We start from the raw sequence: 14,936 nt of genomic DNA, 5'->3' as shown, positions 1-14,936 counted from the left end.
CTGAGGAATGGAGGAGAAGCGTTCTGGTCCCGATCTTTAAAAACAAGGGTGACATGCAGAACTGCAGCAACTATAGAGGAATAAAGTTGATGAGCCACACAATGAAGCTGTGGGAAAGAGTAGTGGAAGCCAGGCTTAGGAAGAAGGTGGAGATTTGTGAGCAGCAGTATGGTTTCATGCCCCGTAAGAGCACCACTGATGCCATTTTTGCTTTGAGAATGTTGATGGAAAAGTACAGAGAAGGTCAGAAGGAGCTGCATTGTGTGTTCGTAGATTTAGAGAAGGCGTATGACAGGGTGCCGAGGGAGGAGCTGTGGTACTGTATGAGGTCGTCTGGAGTGGCAGAGAAGTATGTCAGAGTAGTTCAGGACATGTATGAGAGAAGTATGACGGTGGTGAGATGTGCTGTAGGTCAGACAGAGGAGTTCAAGGTGGAGGTGGGACTACACCAAGGATCAGCTTTGAGTCCTTTTTTGTTTGCTATGCTGATGGACAGGCTGACAGACGAGGTAAGACAGGAATCTCCCTGGACAATGATGTTTGCGGATGACATTGTAATTTGCAGTGAGAGTAGAGAGCAGGTGGAGGAACAGCTAGAGAGGTGGAGGTTTGCTCTGGAAAGAAGAGGTATGAAGGTCAGTCATAGTAAGACAGAATACATGTGTCTGAACGAGAGGGATCAAGGTAGAAGCGTTAGGTTACAGGGGACTGAGGTGAAGAAGGTGCAGGAGTTTAAGTACTTGGGGTCAACAGTTCAGTGTGATGGGGATTGTGGAAAAGAGGTGAAGAGGCGAGTGCAGGCAGGTTGGAGCGGGTGGAGGAAAGTGTCAGGAGTGTTGTGTGACAGAAGAGTGCCAGCAAGACTCAAAGGAAAGGTGTACAAGACAGTGGTGAGACCAGCTCTGCTCTATGGGTTAGAGACGGTAGCAGTGAGACAGAGACAAGAGGCTGAGATGGAGGTAGCGGAGATGAAGATGTTGAGGTTCTCCTTAGGAGTGACCAGGTTAGACAGGATAAGGAACGAGTACATCAGAGGGACGGCTCATGTTGCCTGTGTTAGCGACAAAGTCAGAGAAGCCAGACTGAGATGGTTTGGACATGTTCAGAGGAGGGATAGTGGATATATTGGTAGAAGGATGTTGGAGATGGAGCTGCCTGGCCGGAGGGCAAGAGGACGGCCAAAGAGGAGATATATGGATGTCTTAACAGAGGACATGAAGTTGGCTAACGTTAGGGTAGAAGATGTTCATGATAGAGTGAGGTGGAAAAGGATGATTCGCTGTGGCGACCCCTGATGGGAAAAGCCGAAAGAGAAAGAAAAGTCTGTTGAATATGGTGAATATGAACATTGTGAATCTGAACTTGCATTCTTGACTGACATTACTGGAAAACTAAACCACTTGATCTGCGAGCTGCAAGACAATGGCAAAACTATTTTTTTTTGACCAGCCTGCCTGAGCCAGTGTTTTTCTTGTGGGGATCTTTTCTGCCAGGGCTTGTCAGCTTGGTCAGTGGATGTTGCTGCAGTTGTCTACCTTGCTGGGACAGCTGGAGTTAAACACAGCAGCTCACGGCTCTGAAGTGGACCCCGTTGCTGTCCCAGTCTGGATGGGCACTGTGGCGATGTTCCAATGGCCAGGCTGGCTCCTGGTATAAAGAGATTCCCAAATACCATTTCCTAACCGCAGAGCCAAGGATGTGTTTACATGTTTAGGTCAAAAATGTGATGGACAGCTTCATGTTGTCTAAACATGCCACCCTGTTATTAATCCAGTTGATATGGTTCTCCATCTGTGTCTAGGTGATAGAAAAGCATTTTTTTTATATTTAGAGCTCTAAGCAAACAAACAGTTGTCTATATAAAAGAGCTTTTACAATTGTGCACTTTTAGCAGGTCTCTGAGTTCATGTGACCAATGTATGGTGGATTTTCACAGACCTTGTTTAAAACTGAAGGTGAGAGAGACTTATAGAAATGGCTTCATTGTTCTGGAGTTCTTTGTTTCATCCACAGAAGAGTAGAATTGGTGATTGATTTTGAAAAGCTGCTGAAAAAAGTATCTTTTTCAAATTGCAATTTCTAACTTGGGTTTTACATTTTGTGTTCCATTTTTTGTGCTTTAATTGGGAAGCATTTGTTATTTGTTTGGTGTTTTTAAGGTTCTGCAAATATACACATCATTTTTTAGAGACATTTGTTATCAGTTGTGTTTGTTGATTTGTAGTTTAATTTCATTGGATGTATAGATGTCGTGTGGGGGGGAGGCTCGAGAGCAGGTAGGACCCAGGCGCAGAGACGGGAGGCAAACGGGTTCAGGGCAAGTGGGTTTATTTAACTAACAAAAAGCGCTGCAGAGCAGGATGACAAAACTAAAAACAAAAACTTACTGTGGCATGGCAAGGGACATGGACGCCAGACAAGAAGACGTGATCAACATGAGCAGAAGTTAATGGACCAGCACAGGAGGAAGGCAGAGACAAGACTTATATACAGACAGGGCAGACAAGACACAGGTGAACACGATTAGGGCAGATGGGGACCAAAGGAAGTAAAACTCAAGAAACATGACAAGACAGGAAACCTTTCAAAATAAAACAGGAAACAGAACCAAACAAGACAGAACAAGAACTAAAGCGAAAAAAAAGACAACAAACTGAAACCATGACAATAGAAAGGAAAAGAAGTTCAAACATTGATTATAAAAAAGGATATAAGAGATAAAAAAAAAAGAAAAAGGAAAAGAAAAAAGATAAAATATTGATTTAATTGCATTTTGAATGAATAAAAAACAATGATTAATAGAATCAGAATCAGAATCAGGAATCAGAAAAAGTTTTATTGCCAGGTTCAGTAGAGCGCACTTTACAAAACGAGGAATTTGACTTGGTGTATAGTGCAATTAAGAATAAGTTAAAAATTAAGTTAACAAAAACAACACACTATATACAGTAGAGTAAGGTGAATTAAAGTGGGAGCACAGATGGGCTGGGATGGTGGGGCCTGTAAGTGGCACCGACAGTCCTTTGGTGGGCGGGGGGGGAGGGGGGGTCACCTGGGGGAGTTGGGGTTCTGTTCAGCAGGCTGGCTGCAGTGGGGAAGAAGCTGTTCTTGTGGCGCGAGGTCCTGGTCCTGATGGACCGGAGCCTCTTGCCAGAAGGGAGGGGCCGAAAGAGATTATGTCCTGGATGAGAGGGGTTGGCTACAATCCTGGCTGCCCGCCTCCAGGTCCTGGAGATGTGCAGCTCCTGGAGAGACGGGAGGTGGCAGCCGATCACCTTCTCTGCTGAGTGGATGACGCGTTGCAGCTTGGCCTTGTCTCTGGCCGTGGCCGCAGCGAACCAGACTGTGATGGAGGACGTGAGGGTGGATTCGATGATGGCGGTGTAAAAGTCTACCAGCATCTTTTCAGGGAGGTGAAACTTCTTCAGCTGCCTCAGGAAGTACATCCTCTGCTGGACCTTCTTAGTGATGGAGCTGATGTTCTGCTCCCACTTGAGGTCCTGGCTGATGATGGTTCCCAGGAAGCAGAAGGACTCCACAGAGGTCACCGGGGAGTCACAGAGGATGACAGGGGGGAGGGGGGCTGGGGCCTTCCTGAAGTCCACTGTCATCTCCACTGTCTTCAGAGCATTAAGCTCCAGGTTGTTAGCGCTGCACTATGACACCAGCCTGGCTATTTCACTCCTGTAGGCCGACTCATCTCCGTCAGAGATGAGGCCGATGAGTGTGGTGTCGTCAGCAAACTTCAGGAGTTTGACAGACAGGTGACCAGCTGTGCAGCTGTTTGTGTACAGGGAGAGTAACAGGGGTGAAAGGACACAGCCCTGGGGGGATCCGGTGCTTGTGGTCCGAGTATCTGAGACGAGCTTCCCCAGCCTCACATACTGCTGTCTGTCCGTCAGGAAGTCTGTGATCCACCTGCAGGTGGAGTCAGGCACATTCATCTTGGAGAGTTTTTAATACTAAAGATGTATGAAAGACATACCGAAAAAATATGTCTTTCAGTGTTTAACTGGCTGTCTTTGGATTATGCATGCCTGAGTAATGACCATTCTTACTCCTCATCTCTCTGTTCACTGCTTGCTAATTTACATAGCAGGGGTCCCAGCAGGAGGGGGCGGGGTTGTAACACGACTCCTTCAGCAGAGCCAGGCTGAGAGAGGCTTTGACATGTAGATGTTAGAATGCCAGATGTTAGAATGACCAGTTCATTTTATATCTATGAAAATATTCAGGGAGCTATGGGACATGTTCAGCTTTAGGTCTGTAAAAATTGGTGTCGATTGTTGAAACATAAGTTACCATAAAAAAATGTTTGTTTGGAGTCTAGACAGATTTAACACAGGTTTTTGGATGAAAAGGATTTTTTATAAATCATCTGTTACACTTTTAAGTCTGAAAAAAATATGGAAGGCAGCAAACACAGATCCCTACCGTTTTTAATTTTTTTGTGCTGATATTTGAAAGATAAGTTATGCAAAAAAATAGGTGTTTGCAGTTTTGCCTAAAAAGACGTTTTCGGACCTTTTTGGATGAAATGTTGTCTAAAAGTTCACCTGTAACTTCAATCATTCTGAATTTTTTTAGGAAGCAGTAGCACATAAATGCCTATGAAAGTTGAATTCTTGGTGCTGATAACCTAAACAGAATTTATGCTAAAAATCTTTGTTCAGTCCAAAATTGTATAGGAAAAAAAGAGGTATGAAGTTTCTCATAGACCCTATTGTGTTACATATCAAAGCTGGAGGTTATTAAAGGCATCTAATTCTGAAATCTCAGCTTCCTGAGACAAACGGCTGATTTATAATAAATTTCTATTATTTGGGTGCACATAATCGACCACTTCCTGTTACGCAGGCACCGTCAGGTGTACACCCATGAAACTTCAGATTATGAGAGAGGACCCTTCTGAGTATCTCCAGTTTTAATTTCATGCACATCGGACAAAGCAAAGAGAAAATACAGGGCAGAATGTGCCCCATACAATAACTAGGTGGCGCTATAGAGCTCGTCCAAAGTTGTCATATCCATGGGTTCAGAATGGAAGCTTCATCATATCCATTGAAATTCAGTGAGATTGGACAAGGAATGGGCACATGAGAGCAACATTTGTGTGCATGGCGAGACGCCCAACTTTGCCGCTCTGTCAAGACAACACCCCTGCGTTGAAAGATATGTTTTTTATCAGAGTAAACTTCAATGGTTTTTCAACAGGTGGACGTCATTTTGAGGTGTGTCGGCTCATCCTACTTGGAGCAGTGATGCTCCAAGTAAAACATGTCATTTCCTGTTGTCAGCAGGTGGCGCTACACCTTTTCCGTATTCTTCCACTCCAGATGTGTTCAGAGTCAGACTACAATCATGCATACCAATTTGGGATCAAATTGGATTATGCATGGCTGAGTAATGGCCATTTTTCTTTTCATGGCGTGATTTCGAAACGCCTTCGAATTTTGACGTGCCGCCACGGTCACAAACAACCATAAAAACTTAAAAGCTTCGCAATTTAACATCAGACATGTGTCTAGTTTACAAAACCAAAGTTTGGAGTCATTGTTCACAAATCTCTAGGAGGAGTTCGTTCTAGAACGAGGCCTGCAAATGACCAAAACACAGCAAAAATGACATATTGACATCAATATAGCAGACTTCCTGTGCAACTGACAGCTTGGTCCCAAGAGACTTTTTTGTAGGTTTCCATCTGATGAACATGTCCTGTAAATATCAAGCTTGTATGTTAAAGAACATGGCGGGGCTCGCGAAAACAAACATTGTAGGTGGCGCTATTGAGTCATTTTTGTGCACCCATGCGAGAGCTGTATATCTAAGGTGGAGATATGTAAGAGACATCTCATTCTGAAATCTCAGCCTAGTGATACAAACGGTTGATTTTTTATGAATTTTTAATTATCTGACTGCAACGCAATCAACCACTTCCTGTTTGGCGGTGGCTTGCGCAAGCACCGTCAGGTGTACGCCCATGAAACTTTAAACAATGAGAGAAGACCCTTGTGAGTATCTCCTGTTGTAATTTTATGAATGTCTGACAAAGCACAGAGAAAAGATAGGTCAAAATGTGACAAAAAATGTATTTGTTTATATCTAGGTGGCGCTATGGAGCTCGTCCAAGATTGTCATATCCATGGTTTCAGAATGGAAGCATCATCATCTCCATCGAATTTAAGTGAGATCGGACAAGGAATGTGCACGTGATAGCAACTTTTGTGTGCATGGCGAGACGCCCAACTTCGCCGCTCTGTCACGACCACACCCCCGCATTGAAAGTTATGGCTTTTTGTCAGAGTAAACTTCAATGGCTTTTTAACAGGTGGATATCATTTTGAGGTGTGTCGGCTCATCCTACTTGGAGCAGTGATGCTCCAAGTCAAACATGTCATTTCCTCTTGCCAGCAGGTGGCGCTACACCTGTTCCGGATTCTTCCACTGCAGATGTGTTCAGAGTCAGACTGCAATCATGCACATAAATTTTGGATCAAATTGGATTATGCATGGCTGAATAATGGTCATTTTTCTTTTCATGGCGTGTTTTCAAAATGACCTCGAATTTTGACGCGCCGCCACGGTCACAAACAACCGTAAAAACTTAAAAGCTTTGCAATTTAACATCGGACATGGGTCTAGTTTACAAAACCAAAGTTTGGAGTCATTATTCATAAATCTCTAGGAGGAGTTCGTTCTAGAACGAGACCTGCAGATGTCCAAAATGCAGCAAAAATGACATATTGACATCAATATAGCAGACTTCCTGTGCAACTGACAGCTTGGTCCCAAGAGACTTTTTTGTAGGTTTCCATCTGATGGACATTCCTTGAAAAAATCAAGCTTGTATGTCAAAGCATGTGGCGGGGCTCGCCAAAACAAATTTTGTAGGTGGCGCTATCGAGCCATTTTTGTGCACCCATGTCAGTCTCCCATAAAATATAAAATTTTTCGCGACTCCTGATGTGTGTGCGAAATTTGGTGAGTTTTGGGGTATGTTAAAGGCCTCAAAAAGGCGACTGTTCCGTCGGAAGAAAAATAATAATAATAATAATCCGAGTAAATACAATAGGGTCCTTGCACTACGTGCTCGGGCCCTAATAATAAACCTAACAGATACAATAGGGTCCTTGCACTCCGTGCTCGGGCCCTAAAAAAAGCAGTTTGAAGGTTCTGAACTCTGGAGTTACATTCAGATTCTAGGTAGGCCTATTGGTGTCTTTTTAGTTTAGTTTTCTTGGTTTGTATTTGGGATTAAGTCATGTTTTGTGTTTAGATCAGGTTGGGTTTCTTTCTTTCCTACCTACACAGTCACACCAGGTTTCAGCTTCAATCATCCACACCTGTTTCTGTTTGCAATGAGATTGCAATGCTGATATGAAAGCTGAAAACCAGATAGCTTGTGAAAACATGGAAACTACGCCAAGCTGTCCCCTAAATTTTGTGGCTTTGACAATTTCAAGGAGTTGGCTCGACTTGTTGGAGCAGTTGATTGGGGTGATAGTCTGCTGACTCTGCCTGGCCATGAAGCAAAGACTGAAGGACCAAAAGAATTATAGTTCTGTTTTGTCAGTGTTGATGTTGCATCAGAATGGTTCTTTCTTTCTGTTCCCCTTCTCAGGGCTGGTTTCATATGTGCAACACCATCTCTAAGGGCTTGCAAAACACTATCTGAATCACCCTGCTAAACTTGCAGCCCAATTAGTTTAGATAGGAAACTGGATTGTTTCCCAAAAAATATATATACTTGTGTGCTCTTTGTCAGAACATTTTCTAATAATGTGTAGAGCCTCAATCTTCAATAAGGTTAAGATTGGAAAAATTGTAGGCAAGGATTCAGGAAAAAAACAACAAGATTTTTAAATTCCAAGCTGAATACTTTTTGCTCTAAATCATAGAAATAGGATTTAATTGCAGATTTTAAAGGGTACCCAGTTACATTTTGGATCTCACAGATCAAGAGCTGTCTTAGTTTATAAAGATTTTCATATACAGAATCTTTAGATACCATTTTAATGCCATTAAATCTAAATTTAAATGGTAAAAAAGAATGAGAACTAGCAACTGCCTGTCCGTGTTTGCACCTTAAGTCATTTTCTTTTATTTCATTTGACTTCCTGTGATTTGTTTTCCCTTCTGACTGAAAAACTGTCACAATGTATTCAGACAATGTCACCGTCAATTTCCCTTCATCTTTGACCTGCTTTAGTTTTTCCAGCCTTCACTATCTCCTCTCACCACACTGTCGATCACCTCAAAATATATCCAAAAATCGAGCAGGTAAGCTGTCAGGATTTTACTCTTTCAAGATTTGCTTTCCCCTTCCTCCCTCTGGTTCCAGATTTCCTCCTGCAATCTAAACATTTACCAGCAAATACCAGCACAGGAAAAAAATGAGGAAAAAGGAAAACTTTTCTTGCATTCTTGACAATCTAAAACCTCCAATGGCACACAGGAGTTAACTGCATAGTTTTCTAAATGCAAACCAGATGTACTAACTAGCACTTACGTATGGCACTTTTTTTTTTTTTTACAAAGGAAAAAAAATGTATGCCAGAAATATCTTGCTGCCATCCCCTCGTAATGATATAGAAATAAATTCAGAGCCATTTTAAACGTTTCCCTTATGGTGATTGGGTAGCTACAGTATGATCTACTGTAATTGCAATGTTATTGTTTGGTGTTGGTGGAGAGTTGTGGAACAGCGGGATAGCGACAGGCTCATGGAAACGGGAGAGATGACATTAGACAGTTATATTTCCAGCTACTTGGCACATGGAGTTCTTTTCACTTCCACTCCTTTGAGCCAGAAGACTGTCACATTTTGACAAATGTATGTTTTAAGTACAAATGTCAGAGCAATAATTGTTGTCTGTACCCTTTAAAAAAATACTGTTGCGTTAATGAACTAGCAAATGAGCTTAAAGGTAAATAAAATTTAAAAAAAAAGAAGTTGTGACTTTCCTCTGATGCAGCAATGTCCACCAATAATAATGGTAGACATCAAGTCTTACAATCATGCAGAAGCATGGTAATTAAACTCTGCAAGACGGCGCAAAATTACAAAGACCACGGTGACATTTTCTCCTGAGGGTAGTCATTTCCCTCCTCTTTGTTTATGATCTTGGCTTTGATTTGAACCTTCTGTTGCCTCCCACTCCACACCAGGTGGTGTTTAAACGCTCAGGGACAATAACAGCTTAGTGTTGCAGTGTCTGGTCCTGCAGCCTTTACTCTGCTGTCTGGTCTGACCCATGCAGGCTCCTTCAGCAAAGCGATCTCAAGTGTGTCCACAACAACTATCACCTACTACCTTCTTCATCTACAACTCCTTTATTATTGTTGTTCCTGGCTGTTTGCTCTGATATTCTCTGATTTTGGGTGGCCTTCACTCTCCAAAATTACAACATGTATTTCAGTTTTTCTGGCTATTTACTGAAGTATCTCAACAGTGGTTCAAAGCCTACACTGTCATAAAATCTGATGACTGTAGATTACACAAAGCCCTTAAATGTTACGAGAATGATTAAAGCTTTGGTCGTCTGGCCTGGAATTAGTGTCATATCTGCACTAAATAGTTGGAAGCTTACCTAGACTGATGGAGTATTGTGGTAGATTTTCTTTGTCACACTCAAGTAAGCAATATTCTCGCTCGAGATTTGGCTGAAGGATCTGTTTTTTCTTGCTTTTCTTAAACCAGTGCTTGGCTGCTTGTTTAAAGAAGCACACGTGTGTGTGTGTGTGTGTGTGTGTGTGTGTGTAGGAATGAGGCTGCAGCACTACCTCTCCTTCATGAGCAATTTCCTCCTCTTCCTGTGATAATATTCATTGCCTCAGCGTGTCCTTAGCTTTGATTTAGGAGATTCAGCCAACAGGAACAGAGCACATCTCTGACTAATTTACAACGTATATATTTTCATTGTTCAGTCCTGATGTTGCCTTATGGTGATCTGGAAAGAAAACAGTTCATGTTTCATGAAAGCAATTAGTCATGTTGTTCTGATTAGTTTTGCTGTGTGATTCATCTGAAAATATGTGGCCCTCTACATGTCTACCAAAAATCCACATAAGAGAAACATGAGCGCAGTATGTCGGACTCTCTGTAGTAAACTGGAATTTAGATACTTGAATTTTTGTCCTGCAGTTCATATGTTTGAGTTATCCACCAAAACGCAATTTCCAGCTTAGTCATGAGGTGCTTAAAAGGTGAAGGTTTTTTGTCATGGAGCTAAAATACACGTTACTTTTATTTTATATTTGTGGTACATTCCAAGATTGCTAAACTTGGCTCCAGGCTAATATTCGCAAGTCTACTTTTGTAGCACTTGAGAGCCATTAATATGAAGTCTTACTGGGAGATTTCCAGTTAGTAAATGGTGCATAATGCAGTGGTATGTGTTATTTCCATTAAAACCTTTCATAATTAATCAAAGATTTAACAGAATCCTTTGACTTTATATAATTTTATAAAATTTATATGAATGGAGTTTTTGCGACCCTGTCAAACTTGGTCTGTAAAAAAATGGTTGGAAATGTAGACCAAATGAGGACAGTTGTTTTAATTCATTTTGAGTTTACTGATTTAAACTTAAAAAGGAAGAAATAGGGAGGGCTATATCCCTTTTTAGAGAAAAAAAATGTTGTCCTGTTAAAACCTATTTAAATCTACAAAGATTGGCTGCTTGTTTAAAAAAGCACACGTGTGTGTGCTTCATCCGGTATCATTGGCAGGGCCCAAATGTGCTCTGTACCAAAATTAGTTCAATCAGTAGTCTGCAAAGGTTGGAAGAAGTTTAAGTTTAGAGATGTCCTCTACAGAGGTAGTCAGGAGAATAAAAAACTGTTGAATTATGGTACTTGCAATTTGATTAGGGAGACAAACTTTTTCGGATTAAAAACTGCCATGTTTTTTTTATATTCCTTGTTTCCTGGAAAAAGTAAAAGGTAGTAGTAATGGGTGATATAACACTTTTAAGATACAATGCTGGTTACTTTTTGCATAAAACATTCAACAACACTTATCACTGATTACTGGTGATTTCTTGTTGGTTAATTTTTTTCCCTTCAAGCATATTATTTGTTATCCTAAATACCGTTAGTAACCGTCCAAGTAACAACTTTGATGAGCAAAGTTAAAAATACAAAACCTAATCACCTCATGCCATGCTGGGCTGTTGCTAAAGGTAACAAACACAAATCACGGCTCCTCTGACTGATAGAGCAGTTCAATATGCTATGGGCAAGGGGGGTGTTTTGGCACAAAACACTGGAGTAACTCACCTAATAACCATAACATCTATACTTTAATAGACTTATTGGTTCCAAAATCTGTGATGTACGTCTGTCACTATTCCCATCACTAAAAGCAAGTCACTTTACTAGACCAACCAATTTTTTTCTCGGGCTTCTGAGTCTATTTAGGAGCAGAAAATTCAGACATTTAAAAGGGGATCGGGTGACTTCTAAAGTCAAGTGAAGATACTTGATTTTACAATAAACTCCACACTTGCTTAAGTATCCACTTTGTCTAACAATCAAAGGTAATCGTGACTAAGCAGTGTAGCACAGACCTTCTAGCAGTTACCTTTGTGCTGAAACTTTTTCCTTTTTCTCGTAACGCTTAGCAGTCATCCTTTTTATTCACTTATTAACAGACCATCACTGTCAGACTGTGATGCCGCTCCCAAGGCTGGTCATGCTGCCTTATCATGGTGGAAATAATTGCACCGCTTCCTGCTGTGTCACACTATAAAGTTTCAGATAAGGTATTTCCACATTAGAGTGTCGTTGACTTCACACAATGTGTTTCTTGTTTGGGGGATTGTTAGAGCGAAATAGCAGTTGACTGTTTTTAAGATGCTGTCACCACCTATTAAACAGCTTCTATAGCAACAGCTGTTGTTTTTTTATTTTCAAGAAAATCCTATTTAGAAATGGAAAAGAAAAACAGGGTTTGTTCAATAAGTCATTGCATCTGACAATGATTTTGTATACACCCATAAGAACATTTTTATTTTATATATGTTTTTAAAAGAGTAGCATGCTGATGTTAATAAAAACTAACACTTTTTTAAAAAACATTGCATACTGAAGCAACATTTTTTGATGGTTTTGTGATTGGTGGCTAACAGAATTGGTTGTGTGAGTTTTTGTGTAGATATTTCCTATCAGATTTGTATTTTAAAGTCTGTAATGTTTTACACAAAATAAATTTACCTTGTAAAAAATCTGATATGTTGTGCTAACATGTCTCATTGCAGAATATCTCAAATTTTATTTTTCATTTGTTAACTGTAAAAATTATTTACAGAATCGAAAACAACTAACACAAATGTCCTTTATTTGAATCCTGTCAATGATTGATTTTTGGGGTAGACATCCTTGTGTAAATAACTGAATTTTAGTTAAATGTTGAAGTGACCTGATTTTAGGGTCCTTGGTATGATCTGATTGTGGATTGTGACCAACAATATTCCATTGTAGGGGTGGAGACTTTTCCACTAGACCACCAAACTGGCCTAAAACATATTCTAAAAGCAGAAGTTAAGTCAATTGGATCTGACAAGTGATAACTAAAAGCAGAGACCGTCTGTGATCACAGGAGTAATGTTGGTCAGAAATGTGTGTACTTTTCACACACAGAGCTTTGTGGTGGTGTGGCTGCTCGCAGTGCACAGCCATCTGCTCGCTGCGGTCAGGATGATCTCCCTCTGTTGATATAACACGATGTCAAGTGCTTTGTCTAGCCCAAGCCAAACAGATATTTTACTAGCAAATTTCTGCTAATGGACAGCAGTGAAAAAGGAAGCTATTAGATTTGGTCCCAGAAGGCAGTTTGGGCTGTTCATTTGGAATTAAGAAGAGTTAAAGCAAAGCTCACCTTTGAGAATGGCTTGGACTGGACATCTGCTTGCCCCTTCTGTAACCAACAACAACTCTTTCTACAGTCAGCTTTTTTGCATCTCTGCAGAGACTCACAACCGACCCTGAATCTGACCCTCTGATGTCAATCAGAGATTGTTGTGAGGTCTAGAGGAATATTCCCTTGACATTCCTTTTCTATCTCTTATCCGATTGTGTGAAAACAAATAAAAAGCCCTAGGGATGTTTTGCTGTCACAAAGATTTAAATAATGTTTCTCTATCTTTTTGTTTTTTATGGAAATGGGTGCGTTTATGGATTTCCCAGAATCCCTACAGGCATGTTCACACAGTTTTCATGATTACCTCAATCTGAACTACCAGTATTGCACACGCTATTTTCCTGTTTGTTTTTATGTTTAGTAAATCTGGGGATTTTGTGCCGATTTCTTGATTATGTAGCTAGAAAAAAATGTCAAGAATAATTTTAAAATTGAAAATAGCTTTTCCTGCATGAAAGAAGCAAAGGAGGCTTTCTTGTAAATCTCACAGGTGAATAGAACTGTTATCCTCTCTCTAAAAACTTCTATCTGTCCCAAATTACTTTAAACACAGCCACTCACTGATGCAGATATTAAATAAAGATCCCTACTTTGAGCAGTGCTACTACCCTAAAACTCAAAGACAATATTTGTGCACCATTGTTTCATTTGGTTCGAGTGGTGGTTTCCTTGAAAGGCCCCTGTTTTTCCCAGAGGGTTGAATCCAGTAACGGTCTTGGTATTTGGGAGCATTATTAACCTCAGAGTAGATACTTAGTCGCTGAGTTCTGGACATGAAGGAGATGGACCCTTGCATATTTGCAGAGGGTCCTGTGAGAACCATATCTGTGAGCTCTTCTTTTCTTTTTTCTTTTTCTGGCGTGTCTCAGCCCATCACTTCAGGGGTCAGCATGCTGACATCATCTGTGTGTGACTATGTGCCATAACAAGTTCTTTACAAGCTTTACCCTGGATCTTCTAAACGCTGCTTTACCTTTTACTTCTCCGTATCTCCACACACTCGTGCTCAAACTCAGAATTCTCAAACATTAAAAAAATCCCACTTTAGATGGATGGGTTGTTTAGATTTGAGAGGTCTGTTTGACCACTGTTACAGAATTTTTGGTACATTGATAAATGGGTACTAAATACATCTGGGAAGGAATTGAAAGAATAAACACTCCACCTTTTGGGTTTACTCACTAGATTAAGTCAGACTTGGATGTCACAGGAGCTTCCTGTTGTCTGAGTCATGCCTCATCTCGTACTTTCACCTGGCAATCGAAGACAGCACATTCTGTACCTTCCTACTTGGCATTGCAGAAACTTCTGAGGTCACAGTTTTTTTTTTTTGCTCTTTAGTTAAATAATCTAAAGTACAAGGCAAGAATGATGAATGCCTGATGGATGGTTTGTCAAAAGTAAAATGTATAATGCATATATTTTGAAGCACAAGCGACACATCAGTTCAGGACAAAGCTGCTTTTCAGGATATGCCCCCGTAACAACCAGATGGATGTTAAGCCACCTGATATCCCTCATGTATCCATTTAGTTGTTAAACAAAGGGATGTTTCTGTGTTGTAATGTGAGCTGCAGAAGTGTAAACACATGATCACAGAGCTGTCAAGAGTTGACACTTTATCATTTTTGGTTTAGAGTCACTAAAACGGTTGAAAGGGCCTCTGGGAAATCAAGGTTATACAATAGCAGAAAGCATGTCACTGGGTTACATATGAGGACAGCAGGCAGGTCGGGTCTTGACTTTCTCCATTTGCTCATTAGGAGTTTTTGTCTTCCTAAAACAGCAGAAACTTGAGAATTAAAGCCAAACGTCTTCCCCGTTGATGGATCTCGTGTGATTTTTTTCAGATCGGATTGTGTTACTCATTTCTTTGTATGGGATTATGTTTACATGGCCTCCTTGCATCAGTGGATGAGCATGCATGTGTTTCTGTGTGCATGAGTGTAAGAGAAGGAGCCCAGCTTGAAGTCTGATTGCTAATTACATCACTGATGATTATTATTATTGAGTG

The 14,936-nt window shown here is 40.7% G+C and overlaps 1 protein-coding gene across 1 annotated transcript in view; it reads left to right on the top strand.

Moving 5' to 3' along the window:
* fhl3a (four and a half LIM domains 3a) overlaps window positions 1–14,936 on the top strand; it is a 49,689-nt gene that overhangs the window by 25,880 nt on the left and 8,873 nt on the right. The gene's annotated exons all lie outside the window — the stretch shown is intronic.

Source organism: Oryzias latipes, chromosome 16 (assembly GCF_053564925.1).
Source record: "Oryzias latipes strain Hd-rR chromosome 16, Olatipes_Hd-rR_3.1".
Lineage (NCBI taxonomy): Eukaryota > Metazoa > Chordata > Actinopteri > Beloniformes > Adrianichthyidae > Oryzias > Oryzias latipes.
The sequence above is the reverse complement of the archived record's forward strand: the minus strand, read 5'-3'. Positions and strand labels throughout refer to the sequence as shown.